The sequence below is a fragment of the Oreochromis aureus genome, linkage group 4, assembly GCF_013358895.1.
Source record: "Oreochromis aureus strain Israel breed Guangdong linkage group 4, ZZ_aureus, whole genome shotgun sequence".
NCBI classification, from domain to species: domain Eukaryota; kingdom Metazoa; phylum Chordata; class Actinopteri; order Cichliformes; family Cichlidae; genus Oreochromis; species Oreochromis aureus.
In genome coordinates this window covers 31677348-31699937 of record NC_052945.1, presented here as the reverse complement: position 1 = coordinate 31699937, position 22590 = coordinate 31677348, and the positions used below count along the sequence as shown (strand labels likewise).

Sequence of the window (22590 nt, the reverse complement as noted above, 5' to 3'; positions counted from 1 at the left end):
GGCAGAGGTGGCCCACACATGGGCCAGCACAAGGCCAGTTGCAGACACACTGCTGGCACAGTTTCAGCTCTGGCCCCAGATGTCAGCCTAATATGTACCTTAATCAAGCCATGTAATAACAACATGTGCCGGGACATAATAGTGCAAAAGTAACATGACAAAATTCTGTTCAGACAGTGAATGGACTGACTCTTATACAGTGTCATTCTACTCTCCTGATTACTCAAAGTGCTCTATACAACATGACACATTCACACACTTTCTCCAAACTGAGTGCTTCCAAACTACATTCATACACATTAACACTTTTGACTGGAGGAGCCAGGGATCGAACCACTAACCTTTTGATCAGTAGGTGACCTCATCTACCTCCTGAGCTACAGCCACGCAGTGGTAAACATGAGTAAACACTCACTAGGTTTTGGATAAAATGTATGTTAGGTTTTTGTAATGTTGATTGTCATTTATGCTTAGAAATATCTACCCATATATGCTTAGAGGTGTATAATCGATTGTGTAGTGATAGGATGTGTGATCTTTAGTAGACTGTAAAAGGCTTTGTGTGCATTCCAGAGCTCTCTGACTTTCACACCCACATTTTAGGAGCATGGGAGAGGTCGTACCTTGTCTTATTGTTTTATGGTAGGATAAACTGTTTTAGTCTAAGTGCCTTTTGTTTAGATGGACGGCTCTGGGGAGTCTTCCTGGGGTCACAGTTTGACCCCCCACACACAGATACACACATACACATACACACAAACACACACACACACACGGTATTCTTTGTTCACATGCATACCTATGTAAGATGTCATATGTTAATGAACCTATGCATATTCATGTAACCACAATAAAAGAGCAGTGTTACGGGAGAGCGGACGAGAGCAACTGGGGTCAAGCGAAGGAACGGCGTTTGTTCAGTTCTCTCCCATGCACGTGAAACATAAAGAACTTTGCCTACTTTGTGTCTTGCTTGCTGTGTAATTACATTGTCTTCAACGTTCCAGCGAATAGGTTCAAGCTACAAACCTATCATTAATTGGTCCTTCGAGCCGGATCCCTGGAGTCGGCATTCACCGAGGAGAGAACCCTAACATCAGCGGGACGTGAGAATTTGTCATCAGGTCGGTGGATTAGCTGTCTGTTTTCTCTCCTCGACGAATGACGATCGGCGGGATCCAAGGCTGATAAGGCTAAGCAACGCCGAGTAAGTTGAGAGAGCGACTCTATAGCCGCAAAACTGGGTTAGGGTCCCGAAAGAGAGGTTTTGGTAAAATCGCCCAAGGGCCCAAGCGTCCGGTGAGTGTCCGGTTTTGAAATCGCCCTGGGTTTGTGTCCCGAGCGTCCCTTCACTGGGTTTTGAGTCGCGCGACTGGGTTAGGGTCCCAAAAGAGTGTTGCTGTGTTTGTGTTAATGACTGCGGAGCAGGCGTGGTCTGGGACACGGTTGTTGTTGTTATCATGGGTTCCTAAGCAACCAAGAGTGCGTCCGAGGGTGACAGACGTTTATGCTGGACTTCGCTCCTGGGAGCGCAAAGTATTTTAAAAAAAAGAGTGACGGCTCCTTAGCTGCGCGGGTTCACGCGAGCACGGTCGCGTGGGTTTCATGTGGACCTGAGCCGTGCGGTTAATCACAGGCTTATAAATGGAAGAGATTCAAATGTTAGAAGGTTTCAGGAAAACAGCAGCCTCGAAGAGCATGTGGAGAAGGCCAGCCCACATCAGCAGCAGTTAAGATATGCTCTGGTGAATGGCTTTCCCCCACCCCTTGCTGACACAAAATGTTTAGATGATTCTTTAGGTTTCCCTGATCAACAACAGCCTGTGCTCCAGACCATTAATTTAACCAATTGTTAAAAGTAATCTGCATTAAGCTTAGGGTTGCTCAAATTCTGTACAATGACATATGAGATGAAGTAAAATAGGCAAATATTTAAACTAATGAAGTGCATAGAGGCACTTGACCTGTTTGAAAGACTGTTGTCTTATTATGAGCCATTGTTGAGATATAGAGCACACCTATGAATACAAGTAATATGCTGAACCCTGTATGAAACAGCTGAAAACTACATGATGGAGAAGCTGAATTGAATATGAAAGTGCAAGTCTTTGCCACTGTGGGCAAAGCACGCAACCACTGTGTGAGGTTGCGTTGCGGTCTCTTCTGAGCTGATGAGCAAGCTACACATTATCAGATCGGGAGCTGGCTGAGAACTCATCAAAGAGAGAGAAACAGAACTATGATAACTCGAGTATGTAGCGTATCCGTGAGTTCAGCTTCGTCTTTCAGATGCGCAGCAGTTTTCCTGTATCTTGACTCATGTGTGTAGAGTGTTCATAGCATCAGCATCATGTTTGTGTTTATTTGTTTTGTTGGGTTGAAAAATAATTAAATAAACTTGTGATCATACTTATGGATCACCATGGCACATATCATCAGCCATATAGTTTCTTACGCAGATGAAAAAAAAGTGAGTGTGAATGTGCCTGACATCGCAGTGTGTGTGCGTTGTGTAAACGTAATTATCACAAATTGTGAGAGCGGTGATTCTGCAGGTCACCAGCTAGTGTAAAGAAAAAAAGAGTAAAAAAGAGACAGAATCTACATTGTAGATGGAAAATAAGAGGAAAAAGGTTTTGTGTTTATTAGCCAAGAACAACTACAATCTCATTTTCTGCTTTTAAGAAAGGAGAGTTCAAAAAACAGAGAGAGATGTGTGTCGGTTAAGCAGTGATAATAATAATGAAAATGTCTTAGTTTTGTCACTTTCAGATGAAAAGCAGACCTGGATCAATTTTCCACATGCAGCAGTCGGAAGAAAGTTATAGTTTAACATCATTGGAAACGTTCAGGCCAAGTTTCTGGCTAACTTATTTACAGCACCATGTGTCCCTCAACCTCACAAGTGAGCTCTCACTCCTCCCTGAAGACAAGGAATGCAGTTCCAAAGAGCAATAACATGGCAGATAAAGAGACAGCAGCAAAGTCCTGAGCAAAGAGTCCCAGCAAGCAGCAGCAGTGTGGACAAACAGCATCGGAGAAGAAGAGCAAACCATCATCCTGACTGGATGAATGGCACTGTGTTTCCAACAAGCTGCAAATTCACTGTGCTTGTGAAAAGAACGTTTGAGGAGAACTGAGGAGACTGTTGGAGTTTGACATTTGCCACTTTCGGAGTAAAATGGCAAGAAGAGACAGTGGAACACAGGACAAAGCTGAAGAAGAACTGCCAGAGTGAGAGGAGGTAAGAACACAGAGAGTGCTGTTGTTTAATGTGGGAAATCAAAATTTGGGTTAGCAAACCTGGGAAACAGAAAACTGACTGCTTAAGTTGGAAAATTGTGCAAGAGTCTGAAACACTGAAAAAAGAAACATTTACAAAACCACACACAAGCAGAACATGCATTAACCCTACTAACACAAACACAAGAGAGTCCATGAAGATTAGATAACATCTTGAGCATGTGAGTCTGTTTATCATCTTGTCCAAGTCACCTCGTGTGATGCAAAGACCAGTGGACTCATAGCACATCAGTTACAAAATGATCAAATAATAGCAGAGAAGTGTGTAGGAAAGGCAGCTTAAAGAACATGCCCTGCTGGAGATGCAGCTCCACAAACATCCATTAAACCTGCCTAATAACAAACACACATGCAATGAAGATCAGCTTGTTATCTCTCATCAGTGTTAAAATAGTGTAAATTTAGCAGACGCTTGTTATCAAATGCTGAATTTCAGGGCCGTTGCTAGCCATTTGGGTGCCCTAAGCACAAATGCTTTATGGTGCCCCCCGCCACTTAAAAAAAAAACAAAAAAAAAACATTAATACTTTTGAATTTCTCAGTGGAATTTGTTTAATTAAATAACAACAAACATGACAGTTAAACCAATAAATAAGGTTAAAGGAGGTTAAAAATACTGTTACAAATAAATACTCAGGCCCCTTTGGAAAATTAAAATCAGAGCTGACATTAAAAGGACCTCTCCGCACAATTTCAACACGATCAGCATCTACAATGTGAGCTGGCCAAAGAGCAGGATCGGTTGAAGGGGCACACATGTCTCCACAGTGTCACTTTCTGATAGTCTCTCAGTGACAGGACTCTCAGTGGTACTTGTGTATGGAACTGTACCTGAACTGGTGGTTGATGGTTCTTGTTCTTCTTGGCTAGGGATTGTTGCAGGGTCTACAATGGCTGGTGGTTGATGTCCAGGGATGGCACTACTACTGGATGGTTCATCCTGTCCTTGAGATCCTCCTTGAACATATTTAAGCATTGACCCTGCATACAAGAGAAAATATTCAGGGATTTTACAGAAATACAATTTTGAATCTACAGTAGGCCTACGAAAATTGCATTATAAGACTAATAAATTAAGTAAGTCACTGGTACATTTAAAATTACTAACTATATTTTACATGTATAGATTTTCATAATGGCAAATGGCAATATAAACATGCTGTACATAATTTGATATAAATGCTAAGTAGGAAATCTATATTACTGGAAGATATAGGTTTCATATTACACTGTAATATGAAACCTATATCTTATTTATGCCGCATAAATAAGATATGCGTCTTTATAGATATCCTGAAATGCAGCAACATACAAAGTAATCTTGTCTAATCTGATAATAATACTTGACTGCATCACTGACCTATCCCAAAGTTAAGGTTAATCAGTAGCATGCATGACGTTAGCCAGCTAGCAACCTGAGGAGGGAAATGCTAGTCTCACGATTGCTAACGTTATCTGAAAACCGTCAATTGAGTGACCATGATGAGTTGCTTTTAGTAGTCCATTCTATATTCATATCCACAACGTAAACAAACTACCCAACATCAATCATTTGCAACATTTGTTAACACAGTATGAACACTGCTAACAGGAGCTATCACAGAGTTGACGGACATGAGCGTGCAAGCAAGGGCTACAATAATGAACTTTTTCTTATTGTTATTATTTAAACATTGCCTTACCGGCAAGCGGCGCCTGAGTTTCATCACGCTTCCTCTTCTTCTTTCTTTTCTCCGCTCCCGACTCCTGTTGCCGTTTCGAGGCCATGTTCAAACAGGTGTTTACCAATACCGAATTGAGGCATTATAGAACAGACCACTGGGAGTGGGGGGCACCAGGAGGAGACTGGAGACAGGGCACAAAGCAGATTCACCCCTTTTCTCGGGAAAATTGTTTTATGTTGCTTTTGTATTGTTTAACCATATTAATGCATATGATATTTATAGTATTAATATGGTTTACTTTTTTTTTTTTTTACGACCCTGATTTTTTTGGTGCCCTACCGGCCAGTTGGTGCCCTACGCAGTGTGCGTTATGTGCGTTTGCGGAGCTACGGCGCTGCTGAATTTATCCAATGCTGACAATTAACTCTCTAGGTTGCAGGACAACAGTTTAATTTTTGTGGGAAAAGAGATTCTGGTTTGAACAACCAATGATCAGACAATAAATTTTAGTTGTTAATATAGTAAATTGGGAGATGCTTTCTGCTTCATTGATGCAGCACAAGTAATTTACTGTATGGGGGAAATTCTATTTTTGTGATAATATTTTGAACATGCATTTCTGTTGTCCTGTCAACTTGGTGGGTTAATAGCTGATATGCAAATTAGTTGGTCGTTCTTAGATTAATGAAAGGTGATTGAATTCTAGCACGAGTGAATGGGATGTGTTAGAGTGGAGACTCTAAAACACTGAGTTTCCTGTTGTGATGTGCGAGTGAATCCTGCACCCAGATACACAACTCTGAATACGTAAGAACAAACTTCTTTTGTGAAGTACATGACAACATGTCACATGTTTTATGATGACAGGGAAAGAGGAAAACTAAATAAAATCTGTGGCCTAAATGAGTGAAAAGTACAGACCTGGGGATTAAAATTCATAGCTAATAAGACATTAGGCCTATGTTGTGTGTTGTGTGGCTGATGGTTGGTTTTGAATTAATCTAGCTGATGATTTTTCTTTTGTTGTGAAGTTGAGCCTGCCAATTAGTATGATGGTATGATAAATCATGCTAATGGTATGATTTACCCTCCTGAGATGAGGAGCGTGTGTCATGACTTAACAAGGCCTTTTTATTTTGACACTTTCACAGTGCACTGAAAGTTTTGTTTGATGATCTCGTTTGGAGCAGATCTGCACGATTACAACAGAAGCGCTATATGACACATTGTTAAGGAAACTGTTGCAAGTGAGTTTCTCCTAAAATTAAAATGGGCTCAGGAGAAAGTCACTTATCTGGGACAATTAGAAAGTAAGTTCCTGTCCAAAAGGATTCAACGAGGAAATCCAGTCTAAATTCTTTTCTTTTTGAAATGACGTCATTTTGCTGAGCGTGGAAACTAAATGCGACGATAGGTTCCACTATCAGCAAAGAAAGAATGAATGAAAGAATGAATGAAAAATGAGTGAGAGAAAATAAAACTGACCGACTAGTAAAAGCAGACAGAAGCTGACAGACTGACTGATATCACTGTGCGAAGTTAACCCCCACCTGACAAAGGTACAGATGAATCTATGTGTGTTTCTTTTTACAGGAGCAGAAAGATGACAGCGACATCTTAGGTTGCGTGAGCTTTGGCTGTACCGATTTAACCTTTTAAATGCCACTTTCTGTGTCTGTGCAACTATCAGGGGTGTTATTCACTACCTTGTGTTGCCCACAGAGGTAACTGTGAGAAAGTGTGTATACACCGGCGCAGCGCTAACATTTGCATTTTCTTTTCTACAGCATTACAGTTCTTCATGTGAGTTGATTATGTGATTTATACCAGGACAACTGGTTGATGTTTTTCTATGACAGGATTTCTGGGGTTATGTGTGAAGAAAACTGTTTACAGGTTATGAGTTGGTGATGCTGTTACACTGTGTTGTTGGGGAAATGTGAAGGTTACTTGAACGATGTGAATAACATGTAAAACATTCCCTCTGTTGAAACTAGTGTCACTTCTTGCAGTGTTTATGGAATAGTTTAATATGGGGCTCATTAGCTGGCCACTACTGAGCTCCTAGTGTTAAATACATGGATTGACTTTGCTTAAGGGAAGTCACCGATTACATTAATGTTAACTGAGTACATGGGATGATCCATGTCTGAGGCAAATTATGGCAATAATTGTATTTTTCTAATTTGAGAAAACCTGCACATGATACTTGTCCTGTTGATGCTGAGTGCTTTATTACTCTTATGATACAATTCTTTATAAGTGTGAAGTTTGATTTCACTTCCAGATCTTGTTTTCCAGGCCATGATGGTGTGTATTTAGGCTCCAGGCAGAGCAAGGGTTTTAAGCAAACTTAATATGCAAAACACACTAACATCTTTTATTGCAGGGTTGTAGGTCTGGGGTGGTGCTGCTCCAGAGGAGGAGACGCCCTGATGTTGCCTGGGACATGATGTAGCTAACCTTTTTCTTTAAGACAGGTATCTAGGTTTGATGAGTTGACTCATGGGAGTGTCCATGCGTCAAGAGGAGGGGTCCAGAATTACATGAAACTATGTTTTCTATGTTTTCTAAACAATGCTTTTATGATTGTTGCAGTGATTTGTGTGATTAACAGTTCATTTACGGGTATTAAACCTATGCAAGTGGTGCATCCATGTTTAGATGAGGCTTTGATGGTCCATAAGTGAAACTCACTAAACTAAAGAATGTGGTGTGATGATGGTTTACATGCTTTCCAAATAGAGGTTTTTCCTCCTAGCAAGGAAATACAGCTGCAGCAGTCAGAGTATTGCTGAAAGGAATCCATCCATCCATCCATCCATCCATCCTCATCCGCTTTATCCGAAGTCGGGTCATGGGGCAGCAGCCTAAGCAGAGAAGCCCAGACCTCCCTCTCCCCAGCCACCTCCTCCAGCTCATCCGGGGAACACACCATGCGTTCCCAGGCCAGCCGAGAGATATAATCTCTCCAGCGCGTCCTGGGTCTGCCCTGGGCCTCCTCCCGGTGGGACATGCCCGAACACCTCACCCAGGAGGCGCCCAGGGGCATCCTTGTCAGATGCCGAACCACCTCAACTGGCTCCTTTCGATGTGGAGGAGCAGCGGCTCACTCTGAGCCCCTCCCGGATGGCCGAACTTCTCACCCTATCTCTAAGGGAGGCCAGCCACCCTTCGGAGGAAGCTCATTTCTGCCGCTTGTATCCGCGATCTCGTTCTTTCGGTCACTACCCACAGCTCGTGGCCATAGGTGAGGTCGGGACGTAGATCGACCGGTAAATTGAGAGCTTAAGCTTTTACACTCAGCTCCCTCTTCACCACGACGGACCGGTGCAGCGTCCGCATCACTGCAGCCGCAGCACCAATCCGTCTGTCGATCTCCGGCTCCCTTCTCCCATCACTCGCGAACAAGACCCCGAGATACTTGAACTCCTCCACTTGGGGCAGGAACTCATCCCGACCCGGAGTGGGCACTCCACCCTTTTCCGGCTGAGAACCATGGCCTCAGATTTGGAGGTGCTGATCCTCATTCCTGCTGCTTCACACTCGGCTGCGAACTGTTCCAGTGCGAGCTGGAGGCCCCACCGATGAAGCCATCAGAACCACATCATCCGCAAAGAGCAGAGATGAGATTCTGAGGCCACCGAAGTGGAAGCCCTCCGCCACTTGGCTGCGCCTAGAAATCCTGTCCATAAAATTATGAACAGAATCGGTGATAAAGGGCAGCCCTCTGGCGGAGCCCATCACTCACCGGAAACAAGTCCGACTTATTGCCGGCAATGCGAACCAAACTCTTACAACGGTTGTATAGGGATCGAATGGCCCGTAGCAGTGGGCCAGACACCCCATACTCCCGCAACACCTCCCACAGGACACCCCGAGGGACACGGTCGAATGCCTTCTCCAAGTCCACAAAACACATGTAGACTGGTTGGGCAAACTCCCATGCACCCTCAAGTATCCTCGAGAGGATAAAGAGCTGGTCCAGTGTTCCGCTGAAAGGAATCTCCTGAGAAATCTTCAGAGGCCCAGTGAGAAGCGAGAACCCATTCCAGGCATAGCTGACAGCCCGGGCAGTGGTTGAGGTCAAAGATCGAGCTGTTTGGGGCCCATCATGAGATCAGATTTCAGAGCCACAGCAAGGACCATGAAGCTGCGTTGGAATGAGAGCTGTGCCAAGGGGGCTTTCCAGAGGCCAACAGAGGAGATTGTGGATGACAGACGGGCACCTGAAGGATGAGGGGAGCGTGCCAAGCTCCATCGACAGCGCAGAGGGAGTCCAAGGATGGCATCATGATTCTGTGAGAAGCAGAGGAACCAGAAGCTATGGTGGTGATGACAGCAGTTTCCTATGAACATCACCTAATGCTGTGTCACTGTACTGTGCATACGATGACACTCTGAAGAGTGCTGGGGATCATAACAGCAGTAAGATAACTGGATCCAGCACCCTTTCCACAGAGAGTTTTCCTGCAGAGGATGGACAGTGGAGGATATGTATCCCCCACAAGACAAGGAGGCCTGAAGTGAGGTGATGGGGGTTGGTAGAGGCCATAAAACTAGAGTACTGACGAGGCCTGCAGCTTTCATGATAGCTGAGACCCATGTTGACAAACAACAAACTCAACTGGTATGTTTGAATGTCTATTCTACATACATTTGGACTCTGGTCCTATGGACAGTGATGGAAACAACTGGGAGAGACATTTATGACGCCCTCCAGAACTCAAACCACTCTGCAGAGAGACGTGCGATTTACATGTCTTGTAGAGGAGCACCACCAAGCTGGAGTGATCTTTAAATTTTAATTTCTTATTTTGACCATTAACAATTCATTTGTTCACTTGTAGGATGCAGTTTACCATTGAAAGAGATCAATGAGAACTTGGATAACTGCCAATATGTTTGTCAAACTGTATACGTTTACATATGCTGAGTATAAAAATGGTTGCATTGACACTGTCAGACATGAGGTATTCATAACTGGGGACTTTTCTAGCATAACTGTCAAAGGGGGGAATGTTAGGTTTTGTATTGTGATTGTCATTTATGCTTAGAAATATCTACCCATATATGCTTAGAGGTGTATAATCGATTGTGTAGTGATAGGATGTGTGATCTTTAGTAGGCTGTAAAAGGCTTTGTGTGCATTCCAGAGCTCTCTGACTTTCACACCCACATTTTAGGAGCATGGGAGAGGTCGTACCTTGTCTTATTGTTTTATGGTAGGATAAACTGTTTTAGTCTAAGTGCCTTTTGTTTAGATGGACGGCTCTGGGGAGTCTTCCTGGGGTCACAGTTTGACCCCCTACACACAGATACACACATACACACACACACACACACACACACGGTATTCTTTGTTCACATGCATACCTATGTAAGATGTCATATGTTAATGAACCTATGCATATTCATGTAACCACAATAAAAGAGCAGTGTTACGGGAGAGCGGACGAGAGCAACTGGGGTCAAGCGAAGGAACGGCGTTTGTTCAGTTCTCTCCCGTGCACATGAAACATAAAGAACTTTGCCTACTTTGTGTCTTGCTTGCTGTGTAATTACATTGTCTTCAACGTTCCAGCGAATAGGTTCAAGCTACAAACCTATCAATGTACATTCACAAACCTGTCAAACCTGCATTTGAAATGTTGGCTACCATAGCATATAGTATTGCAACATGGCATTTGGGTCTTCTAAGTAAAATAGAAAATTGGGAACATAAATAGTGCCATCATTGCCAGACCTGGCCCACATCTGGTTGACATACACCCTGCCATGACACCAGTCAGTCAGAAGTGCCAGCTTGATGCCGGATCCGGGGAAGACCTGTTTTCTATGAGCCTGGGCCACATAAACCAAACCATAATCGGGCCAGATGTGGCATGCCATCACATAAACAGTGCCATCTGGCCCGTATCTGGATGACATATCACTTACCATGCCAGAAGTCAGCCAGCAGTGCCGGCTTGACACCAGATCCAGGTCAGACCTGTCTGCTATGTGGGATATTGTTGATAGGGTTAGGGTTAGTTAATCTAGTATATTGAACTTTTATTGTGTTTTATTGTTCTGTTTTCTCCTCTATTTCTTTTATCTTTAATATATCTCTCTTGTTTTAGTTTTTGGGCCAGGTGCCTGTAACATTTGAAAAATCACCGGTACCTTTGCCATTACATCTAAATTGGTACTAATACCCAAAGATACTTTGTTTTCCAGTACTTTACTTGCTTTATGATAACACATTAGGATTTTCTCTAATGTTTCTCTCTCAAAATATGTCCACACTTACATTCAAATCAAGATTTTTACTTAAAGTTAAGAGAGTAAGCAAAATAGTTGTAAAACAAAATTTAAAAAATAGCAAAAATGACGGACATGTGATGCACTGGTCGGTCAGAGAGGTCATAGAGCCCATAGAGCCCATAAGGCAACCTTTGGTCACTAGGGAAAAATGTGTATTTTCTAACTGTTTGGTGAGTTGCTGGCTGTTGCCAGGTGAAATCAGTTGCAGAGAAGGTTGTGCAAAAAAAATCCTTCTCAGTGCTTCCGATTCTAGCAGATAGTCATAATCATCTATAGTTTGCATGGAGATTGTTTAGAGCATGTCTACGTGCCTAATCAGATAGTTAATGGGTAATTAAGGGGTGGCTGTAGGGCAGGTCATCAACTAATCAAATGGTTGTTCATCTCATCTACTCCATCAGAGTATGAATTTATGTGAATGCTAGATAGAAAGCACTTAAAAAAAGTGCTTGTATGAATGGGTGAATGAGGCACGTTTTACAACTTTGAGTACCCAGGTAGAGTAAATAGCATTGTAAAAAACCCAATTCATTTACCATTTACCATAGTTGCCTCAAAAAGCTGTTAAACAGGTATACCAAATTAAGCATAACATTCTCTCTCATTTTGTAATGAACTTCTGAATTCAAAAATAAACTTACATAAACTGACAGATATATAGAAATAATGGCTCTCTGACTCTGGCTGCTGAGGAGTGGAGCAGTGGTGTGACAAGAGAGCTGTAACACGTAGAGAACGAGGTAAGTACATAAACTTGATCATAGAACATGGGGAGTGTGAACTTGTTACCAGTGAAGGTAAGTTGAGACCCTCTGTGGATTGCACCGGATTACCTCCAGGTGAGTTGGACAGGTAAGGAGATGACAGCTCTGCCCAGGGGCCAACACAGTAGAACGTACCAGCCGCTTACCTGTCCCGTGACAGTCTGTGCCTCAATCCTTGACTTAGCCTTTCCCAGATCTCAATCCAATCGAGTATCTGTGGGATGTGCTGGACAAAAAAGTCTAATTTATATTTGTTTTAAGTCAGGTTTCCTTATTACCATAATCAAAAAACCTCCTGGTTTGCAACAGTTTGAATAAACTTAACCTTCCTGTTTTAAAGTACTCTGACGCAATTGGTGTCCACCTGGTGCACAAAAACTGCATTAATTACAAAACTAATAAACTCAGCTTCCGGACATGAACTGATAGCTGAACATTCTCCTTCAGGTTTTTCTGGTACAGAGCAGAATACATGGTTCCATCAATTACAGTAAGCCATCCAAGTCAGGACATCTCCTAGTTTCATCTTCATGTTTCCCACTCACCAGATAACCAAACCAATATCATGACCAGCAGTTTTTACAGCTGTGGCTCCAGCAAACATCAGCTGATACTAGAAATTAATATTAAATAAATTCTAACAACAGCTGATCAAACGTGCTGCTGTTGTTTAACGCGACATCCGCTGGTTTCCTCTTTCTGGCGCGAAGTGGGCGATAAACAAACAAGAGACAAAAGCCGATCAGCTGATCATTGATCAGTTTCATGATTGAAGTAGAAACAGGAGAGGAGGGAGAGAGAGAGAAGAAGAGCAGCTGTGCAGCTTCAGCTTTGTGTCTTTTTCATTGTAGCTGAAGTACGGGACAAACTGTGTTTCTTTTCACCTCAATACGAAACGCATAATGTTTTCTCTGAATACGAGACGATTCTGTTTTTTAGGGGACGGTTGGCAACTCTAATAATTAACCTTATGAACAACATAAAGTTCAACATCAGTAACACAGCACCCACCCAGCTGTATAGAAATGCTAGCTAGCACGCAGTACGAAAAAGTCAGCATAACGAAAATAAACTCCAACTAAACTTGGTTTATATCTGACTCAGATAGACTGCAGGTCATAACTTCTTACCTGAATTTCAGTTCACCTGACACTCGGACGGGCGGCCGCTTCGGGTCTCTCCTCTTGCCTCCCCTTTCTCTCATCCACCTGCTGGCTTCCACCACTTGCTAATGTTAGTGAATCTGTGGAAGCTCCGCGATATCCACCACACGAAGTAACGAATAACGAGCCTATCTAAATCCCAGTAACGAGTAATGTGTTCCTGATTTTGGCATAATAACTAGTTACCGTGCTCGTTACCACAATAATAACGTAGTTACTGTAACGCGTTACTTAATAACGCGTTAGTCCCAACACTGTATATAAGTCACTTAGATAACTTAAAAATGTTATTGTTTGGCTTTTTTCAGTGTTTTATTTGTTCCTGAGTAAATCGGTTTGGCTGAGATTAAAGTTATAGTTTTTACACAGCTGATTAAACGTCAAGCAGACAACTGATTATCATAAGTGTCAGATGCTTGAGAGTATACTCCGGTGTCCTGTTATATTTTAGATAGCAAGGAGCAGACGGCTGAGTTTATTAAACTCCACCGAAACAATCTGCAAATTTCATTAAAATTTAATAAACTATCATCTTGTCTTTATTTTTTAGTTAGCACATACCGTAAACACTTAAATATGTAAGCTAATGGTGCAATAAGCTGTACGTTTTACGTCCAATGGGCGCATGATCTGATTAGTCGACTATCAAAATAATCGTTTGTGGCAGCCCTACAGGAAACCCAGCTTGGTCCTCATGGTCTCCCTCACTAGTTTACCCCCAGGGTGGATGTAGCTGTTGATAATAATGTTGACTGCTGCTGCTTTTATTTAAAGTTCAGGCTTTACATGTTACCAGGCTCTAGAGTGCTCTGTGAGTGTAATATATCTATATATATATCTATCTAAAACTGTTCAAATCTCCAGTTTTATATTATTCTCTGGCTTATGTTAAAATATCAAAGGACAAGATTACATTTTTAGACATTTCTAATATTAACAGTAGCTCTGGGCCTCTGTGCAGTGTGCAACTGATGTCCTCTCTGTCTAAAAATGGATGAAATGAAAACTACGGAGTGTTGAGTCATTCAAACATGCAGACAAGAGAGTAACCTGCGTGTAGCATCTCTAACTAGCTAGCAAAAATCCTCTAATACAGTCTGTATAATAACAGCTAATCTAGCAAACGAATTAACAACAGAGTGATTTTAGATGTTGTAGAACTATAAGATGAAAAGCTGTCTGTCTTTTTCATAACAGTGACGTGGTTATATTTACCTTAATTGAACGAGTCGTCAGTCGCGGTAACCCATCAGCAAATAAACTGGAGCAGCCAGGCTACGTAAAAAGTGTAGAGGGGGCGTGTTTGCGGTCATGTCCAGCGGGTGTGTGGGCGGGAGTGTGACACAATCACTCCACCTCAAATCACTACTGTGCAGACTCTGACTCCAAAAGTGCAACATGCAGCTTCCAGAAACAGGAAATTTTGGCATTATTTTTTACAATGGGAGGAAGTGCAGCCAGTGTGTGGCGTGTCTCATTGGTGGGGCGTAGAGATATGACTGGTGGGGCGCAAGTTACCTTGCAGAAAAGTCACGCGACCTAATGTTTAACATCGGAATCACTTTTACGACAGAACAAAGAAATTCACCGTAGTTACTAGAGATGGACCGATCCGATATTACGTATCGGTATCGGTCCGATACTGGCCTAAATTACTGGATCGGATATCGGAGAGAAATAAAAAATGTAATCCGATCCATTAAATATCAAAAAAGCACCTCACAAAACTTGCGACACGGCGTAACTCGGCTCATAACCGTAGCACGTCGGAGCAGTATGCGTCATGTGATAGAGCGGCTGTGTGTATTTGTAGCCTCGCTACCAAACCAGCATTTCATCTCCAACAAAGTTATCCCAGAGAGAAGTAAAGCAAGTGTGTAAGTTCATCTCTGAATGTTTGTAAAGCGTTCCCACGTTAAGCTTAACAACCGATATATGGAGCGACTGCCTCTCTCTCTCCCTCTGCTGCTACTTCAATCGTGAAACTGATCAATGATCAGCTGATCGGCTTTTCTGTCGCGAGTCCGTCTGTCTTCTTTGTTTTTGGCCCACTTTGCACCAGAAAGAGGAAACCAGCGGCTGAACAACAGCAGCACCTTTAAGCTTGATAAGCTGTTGTTAGAATTTATTTAATATTACTTTCTAGACCAGGATCCTTTTCTACGTAGCTGACGGCTGGTAACTGTGCAGGGGCGGATCTAGCAAAGTTTAGCCAGGGGGGCCGATAGGGCATGAACAGGGAAAAGGGGGCACAAAGACATACTTTTCTTTCTTATTCTCATTTAAAATGTCTAGCTTTTAATAAATAATTATCTGAATCTTACACCCAAAGTTTTAATCTGATGTAAACTGTATAGAAGTCCATTACTGTATATAGTAACTGTTAAGTCTAATATACCCTAGTAAGCTATAGTACTTTTTCCTTTGGGAAGATACCATCTATGCAGTTTGCAATTCTGTTGAAGAAAGATGTTGAATCTATTTAATTATTCTTGAAAAATTATTTAAATTCTGTGCATTTTTTTTCACACTGCATCAAATTAAAGTTGATTACGTCGATTAAGCATCATGAGGTGGAGGGTGGGGGTGGTTCCTATTTTTTTTTTTTTTTTTTTTTTTTTTGGGTAGTTTGCAACCCTGTTAGTTAGGTTGCTTAATATTTCTGCTAAGTACTCTTTAAAATACCAGAATAGGGAGGATGGAGCAGGTTTAAGTTTATTAGATTGATCGGTTTTGCTGAACTATGAAATATTTTGGGTGCAGTGTATTTTTACATACAGGTATAACAGAATAGCTTTAGTGTTGTTGTTTATTTAAACTTGAGTATGAACTTATACAAAATGCAGCAAGATATTAAAAACAGTTTTATTGATTAAAAAACACACTATATCGGATTCATATCGGTATCGGCAGATATCCAAATTTATGATATCGGTATCGGACATAAAAAAGTGGTATCGTGCCATCTCTAGTAGTTACGTTAATAATATGCACATCCGATGCTGTCCCAGGTTTAAATGGTCATCAAAACGGAGAGATATTTGACAGTTACGATAAGAAAAACATGGATTGCATCTGAGACAAATGAGGGAACTGCAGATAATAAGACAAGAAATAAGTCTCATAAGGACCTCATACTCACCACAGCTTAAGATACAGTGTCAACTATGCTCTATAAGACGAATGCTGCAAAATTAAAGGCCATCCCTCTCTCCAATGACACAGGTGCATATGTGATATTTCATGTGACATTGAAGATCAACTCATTGATGCGCTCGTCTATTTTGTCTTACAAATAGACGAGGCTACAGACAGCACTAAAGACTGTTAATTGCTTATGTGCTAGTGCTGTCAATAGATTAAAAACACTAAAGAAAAACTTAAAAAAACAAATTCATCTCACGATTTTCTGTAATTAATCGCAATAATTGCAATTAATTGATCAATTGATTAAATTTTTTCAACTTTATATTTCAGCTTGTAACAGACATTTATGCACTATAATGAAGTAAATGGAGAACAAACACAAAGAATGTGTGCTTAAATTCAAAGAAAATTTGAATAGTATTTTTCAGTCTTTTAGCACAGATTCTCTCCTGTGAAATTAAACTTTTTAAAAAACCTATATACTAATACACTCTAAGAAATAAAACGTTGGATTTAATTGACAAAGTTAAGGCAATCTTTTCCACAAAACCTGGTCAATTAAACATAAATCAATATGGTTGTTATCTGCAATTTCAATGGTGATGTATATCAGAAGTGAAATTGTTCTATAAAAGCAACAGCTTTCCTTTCATTGTTACTATTTAACACTATCAATTAGAATTTAAACACTTTGTTCATTTTATTAACTGTATTGCTTTAGGTTCAATTGACAATATTAATTTGAATTTAATGGCACCATTTAGATTGTGTTTTGGACCTAATTAATTTGATTAATAATGATTTAATGAATAGTTTCATCTATATGCTAAATGTTTAGGTATCAACAAAACAAGTCTAGAAAGGTTCCTGAGTTGTCATCTATACATTGTAATTAGGTGTTTGGACCTTTCTGAGGTCTTCAGCAAAGGTCTAACACTTAACTACAGAGTACAGGTGACAACTCAAGAACCCTTTTGCACTTGCTCACACGTTAACATTTGTAACATTCAAGATTCTTGCACTTCAATAGAAAACTCTTACACCAAAGCTTACATAAAGTGTGAATGCAAAAAAGGGTGCTGCATCAACAACTTTATTTACGGTAAGCCTTAACAAGGCAAAGCTTCTACAGGGAACAACACCGCATAAGGCAATATTAAATGCTTAAAGTGCATGACCAAAATTTAAACATTGTTGAAACTCGAAAGTTGTTTCCAAAGTGACATTGTAGTATGCTGTAAGATGTCAAATTCAATACAACAACTTGTGATTCTAGTCAGATCTGCAGATTTACCACAGCAACTTAAAAATCACTGTATAATGCAATTACAGAAAATACTTAAGTGACACAAAAAGGTAAATCTGGACAATTTAGTTCCCAGTTCCAAAAATCTGATTCAGAATTATAAGTTTTCTATTATATAATAAATTTTATAATAAAAATCATAATTTTACAATTAAAAAAATGCATATAGCAAATCTCAAAATATTCTTAATTAAATGCTAAGACCAAAAATCCAGCACTTAACTTGAGTACAGGTGACAACCTTAGAACCTTTTCACATTTGTTTGCACATACACTTGAACATTTATAACACTCAAGATCCTTGACCTACAATGGAAACCTGGTACACCAGAGCTAATATGAAGTGCAAATACAAAAAAAAAAAAAATTGTGTTGCTTTAACAACTTGAACAAAAGCCTTTAATGAGGCAAAGCTTAAACAGGGAAACAACACTGCATAATGCAACATTAAATGAAGTGTGTAAAACAAAATGTAAACATCTGAAACAACTTTCCAGTTTCAACTAAGTGACAGTGTAGTGAGGACTAGGATGTCAAACCTGCCAGAATGATTTCAGGATCTACAGTTGTAGGTCTGCAATGGCTACAGTCTGCAGAATTACCACAGCAACTCAAACTGAAGAAAATGTTGTGAAACAAGTGAAACAAGAAAATATATCCATCTGGGTAATTTTGTCCCCAGTTCAAAAAACTCTGTTTCTGAATTATGTTTTCTTTTCCACAATCAAAAGAAACATAGCATTCAGTAAATCTCTTAAATATTAAAAGCTATGACAAAATATTTACAAACAAGGATCAACATATACATATATATCTATCTATATATGTATATATATATATATATATATATATATATATATTATTTATAAACTTTTAAACAGTAAAACTTTTAGTCAGCAAGAAAACAGAGCACTTATTTTGAGGGACATTTCGATCTGGAAGAGTCATTGCGTCTCCTTTTGGCAGAGTTTGTTCTTCAGCACTTGTATTTTGTTAGACAGTTTTTTTGTCTTCCAGTCCCATGAGCACCTTCTGGAAGAACTCAAATGTGTAGCGAAGTGGCTTTGGGTAACTCAGATTGACGCAGTTAATTAGCCCAAACAAAAGTGCACACCTGCTTGCCACATCGTGAAGATCCTGCAAGACGGTGCATCTCTCGATAATGATGCCAACATCTTCAAGGGAGTCATCGGGCTGTGCTCCTTCGTGGATTATTTTATAAACACCCCAAATCCATCCTTTCGAGCTCTTCAGCTTCCATCACGTTGAAATCCTGAAAAGGACAGAAATATTTTAAATCCGTTGTATTTTGGTCATCCCATCATCTGTCTATTCACTCCATTTTAGTTAAATGGTCCACACTACCATAATTACACAGATCCCTGAATGAGACTGAGGAGAACAGACCAAAGAAAAGTGTGGATTTAAGACTATCACCAAATAAAGACCAAGAAGAAGAGAAATGAAACATGGACTGGGCAGAAGGAGCATGCAGCGGTGCACACCGTTAAGCCTGGTTCACACGGCAGGAGTTTCAAACGGCCGAGAGAGTTCCAGACCGCACACGTATCGAATGACAAAAACAAAACTAAAAAACTGACACTTGTGGGTGACCCTACCATGTGTGGTGTACAGCCGCACAATGCCAATGAAACATCCTATGAGCACATTTTTCTTGCGAACATTCCCAGGGCAAACAGCAAATCTCAAACCCTCTTGAGATAAAATGTGACTTTGGAGTAAATAACCAAGTTGGCCAAGGAGGGGGCATTTCTAATAGTTGTGCGAGTTGTAACGGAAAGGATAACAAAAACAATAAAATGGCTGTAAGATGAAGGGTTGGAATCCAGCAGCAGCTGGATGCTACCTGCTACACAACAGGTGGTGAGTACTTTGCCCTCTACACTGACTGAAGAGTTAATTTACACCTCACTCAGATGGACCTGTGCCAAAGTAATAATATTATTAATAATAATATTAATATTGTGCTGACCAGGGTTATTTTCTTTAGTTTAGCATAAAACAATGTAAGTGAATGGAAACAAAATCCTAGTAGTTCCCTTGCACTTTATTGTTGTAAGCTAATTTAAAAGAAAACTGATTGCTGCCAGATCAGGAGAATGCCTGATCTGGCAGCATTTTTCAACTTACAAAACTCTGGGAATTATGACAGTCAAAATTTTACTGAGGGGTGAAAATATCCCTTTAAAAATAAACTTACCATGTACTCTTTGATGATATTTTGAGGGTTCTCATTCAGGTATATAATCACAGCTTGAAGGATGCATTCACACTTCACTTCGATTCGGGAACTCTAAACAAAACAACACATGCAGGGCAATTACTGTTTTGATGTTAGTAGAGACCCCCACAAACATAAAAAGACCATTTTTATTGTTGTTTAACCAATTCATAATTGTTTGTAAGTAATTTTAAACATGCTTTTTCCCCATAAAGATGAATTTATAATCCTCATTTCACAACTTGCAGGGAGAAACAATGTCACAGTAATGTAATGTAGCCTGCTAGTTGACAATCTAGATGTATGGTTTTTAACTGGATGCACAGCAGACACCTGCTTTCACAAATGTCTGCTTTTCCAAAATATACTAAAGGGCAAAGCAGATTTTATTCCAATATTTAAAGTGACAGTGTGTAGTTTTCTGCCATTAGGGGGCAACACGTTGCAAGCAAGCACTATTTTGTGTTAGAGAATGAGAAGCTTACAAATTCATTCCCATAAAGATTATATGTCAACTAGCTTTCCAACAATATCTTCACGTTGAAATAACTGCTCCAATAACTTTAGCAGTGGAATATATTGAAAGGGTTTTTTTGTTTTTTCCTCTAGAACATATTCCTCTGGCTCAACAACATTAAACTTTTCATAGTAAAACTTCTTGCGCTTAAATGTTGTTTCAAGTGATCCTCCTTTTGCAATACTTTTAAGTAGTGGATTTCCAGTGTATAATACAGTGCACAACTCATTCACTAGCGATGCACTAACCTCAATATTATGCTCCTTGAGAACAGCCAAAGTTAAACTATTTGTTAAGGGTAAAGCAGAAGTAGTGAATAGAAAATGTAGCCCCTCGATTAAATTGTCGATTGCTGATGTTGGTACATGTGAAAAGACCTCCAACGTCAATAAAACCAAGGCAAGGTTTTTAACTACAGCTTCCTCCAAATTTTCACTAACTACACCAGCTTCACAATGCAAGTCAGAGGACCCTTCATCTGCAGACTCAGAAAGATCATTTTTACTTGTAAATTCAGTTCTTTTCACTATTTCACTTTTGAAATCTCTTAGCATGCATGTATGAATGTTTTCTACTCTTGTGTCTGGAATGTACCATATACATTAGTTTTGAAAGAACAATTTTGATAAACACAATCTACTGTCTCAAACCTCTTGAGATGTTTATTAATATGGAGGAAGCATTCTCTGCTTGTTGATATGTGGCTTTCAGAACAAGAAGGACAAGTCAAAATAACATGTTCTACAGTGTGAGAGGGCTTAGCAACATGTGCACGACTTAGATGAGTCCTAAGACCACCCCATGTTTTGAAAGTACAAAGACAATGACTGTAAATGCACGGATATGAGCGTCTCAGACCAAGAATTGAGTGTTTAAGTCTCAAGTGTTTTAGAATTTGGTACCTTTTAGATACACTTAAAGAGCAAAGCTTACAACACCACATTTATAACCTAAAAGACCAAATAAGAGAATTCAAAATGTAAAATTGCATATTAAGGAGAAAGTAAATAATATGAAAGCATTTTGTACCTTTACATGCACTTTTGGAGCACAGCTCAAATCTCCACAGCTCCAAATTCCACAACCAGCAACCTGGGAGAAAAAGAAAACCACAAAAAAATCGTGTACAGTGAGACACATGCAAGGGGTTGCACGGCGATGGTCTAAACTTAAGAACACTCCTGTTTCTTTTAAAATGTATTAATAATACAAGTTAAATTTCAAATGCTCCAACATTTCTGTTACTCATTTCATAAATCATGCCTTCTATCTCCAATCGATTGTCTTCTGTTCATGTGACCAGTTTACCATTATATACCGGAGCAGCCCAGTCTGAAGTGACCCCTTGCCCCCAAAAATAAAATCAAGTATACTAGGTGGTTAGTGTCGGTTTGTGCTGGTAAAATCATCGTTTGTATTGCTACGGTGTCAAGGATATTACACTTTTATTTAATAGGTCATTCAGAGTTCACGAGCCCCCCCAAGCAACACGAAAATGGCCCAAAATAGGTCAAAACATGCCACAAAATGCTCGGGTGCGAGCGAGCGTTCCCTACGACGTCTACATCACCCTACAACGTCTAAAAAAACTAGAACAAAGTGATGAAACTGGTGGAAACAGGCAGAAAAAAAAATCTAGAAACATAAAGATTAGAGTAAAAGGGCGCTCACTCGCGCCCGTAAGCACGGGGAGCGTGCTCGACGCCCGTGACGTCATCGCGAAAAACTAAAACATTAATAACTGCAAAACCGTAGCAGCACAAATGTTAATTTTACCGGCACAAACAAGCACTAACCAAGCAGAGCATTTTGTGGCATGTTTTTTTTGTCCTATTTTGGGCCGTTTTTGTGTTGCTTGGACTGGTGAACTCTGAATGACCTATGAAATAAAAGTGTAGTCACTTTGACACCATAGTGATACAAATGATGATTTTAACAGCACAAACCGACACAAACGGAGCATTCACCACCCAGTATACTTGATTTTATTTTTGGGGGTAAGTGGGGGTCACCTTCAGAGGTCGCCTGTTAGGTGAAGCTAAGCAGGCAGTGGATAGCTAACGTTCTCCTAACTTGATACTGCAATAAAACAAATAAAATAAGTGTGCTATTCGGAGTGCGAATGAAATTTTAAACGCAGATGGGGAAATATTCAAATGTGCAGTAACATCGAATATG

At 40.3% G+C, this 22590-nt stretch overlaps 1 long non-coding RNA gene across 1 annotated transcript; it reads right to left on the bottom strand.

The window, feature by feature from the left end:
• Positions 1 to 18581: 18581 nt before the first annotated feature.
• Positions 18582 to 21504, bottom strand: LOC120440049. Its single transcript, XR_005612921.1, has 3 exons — positions 21442 to 21504; positions 19875 to 19967; positions 18582 to 18926 (listed from the first exon to the last, which is right to left on the bottom strand). It is a non-coding gene; the product is annotated as an uncharacterized LOC120440049 (long non-coding RNA).
• Between the last annotated feature and the right edge of the window lie 1086 nt (positions 21505 to 22590).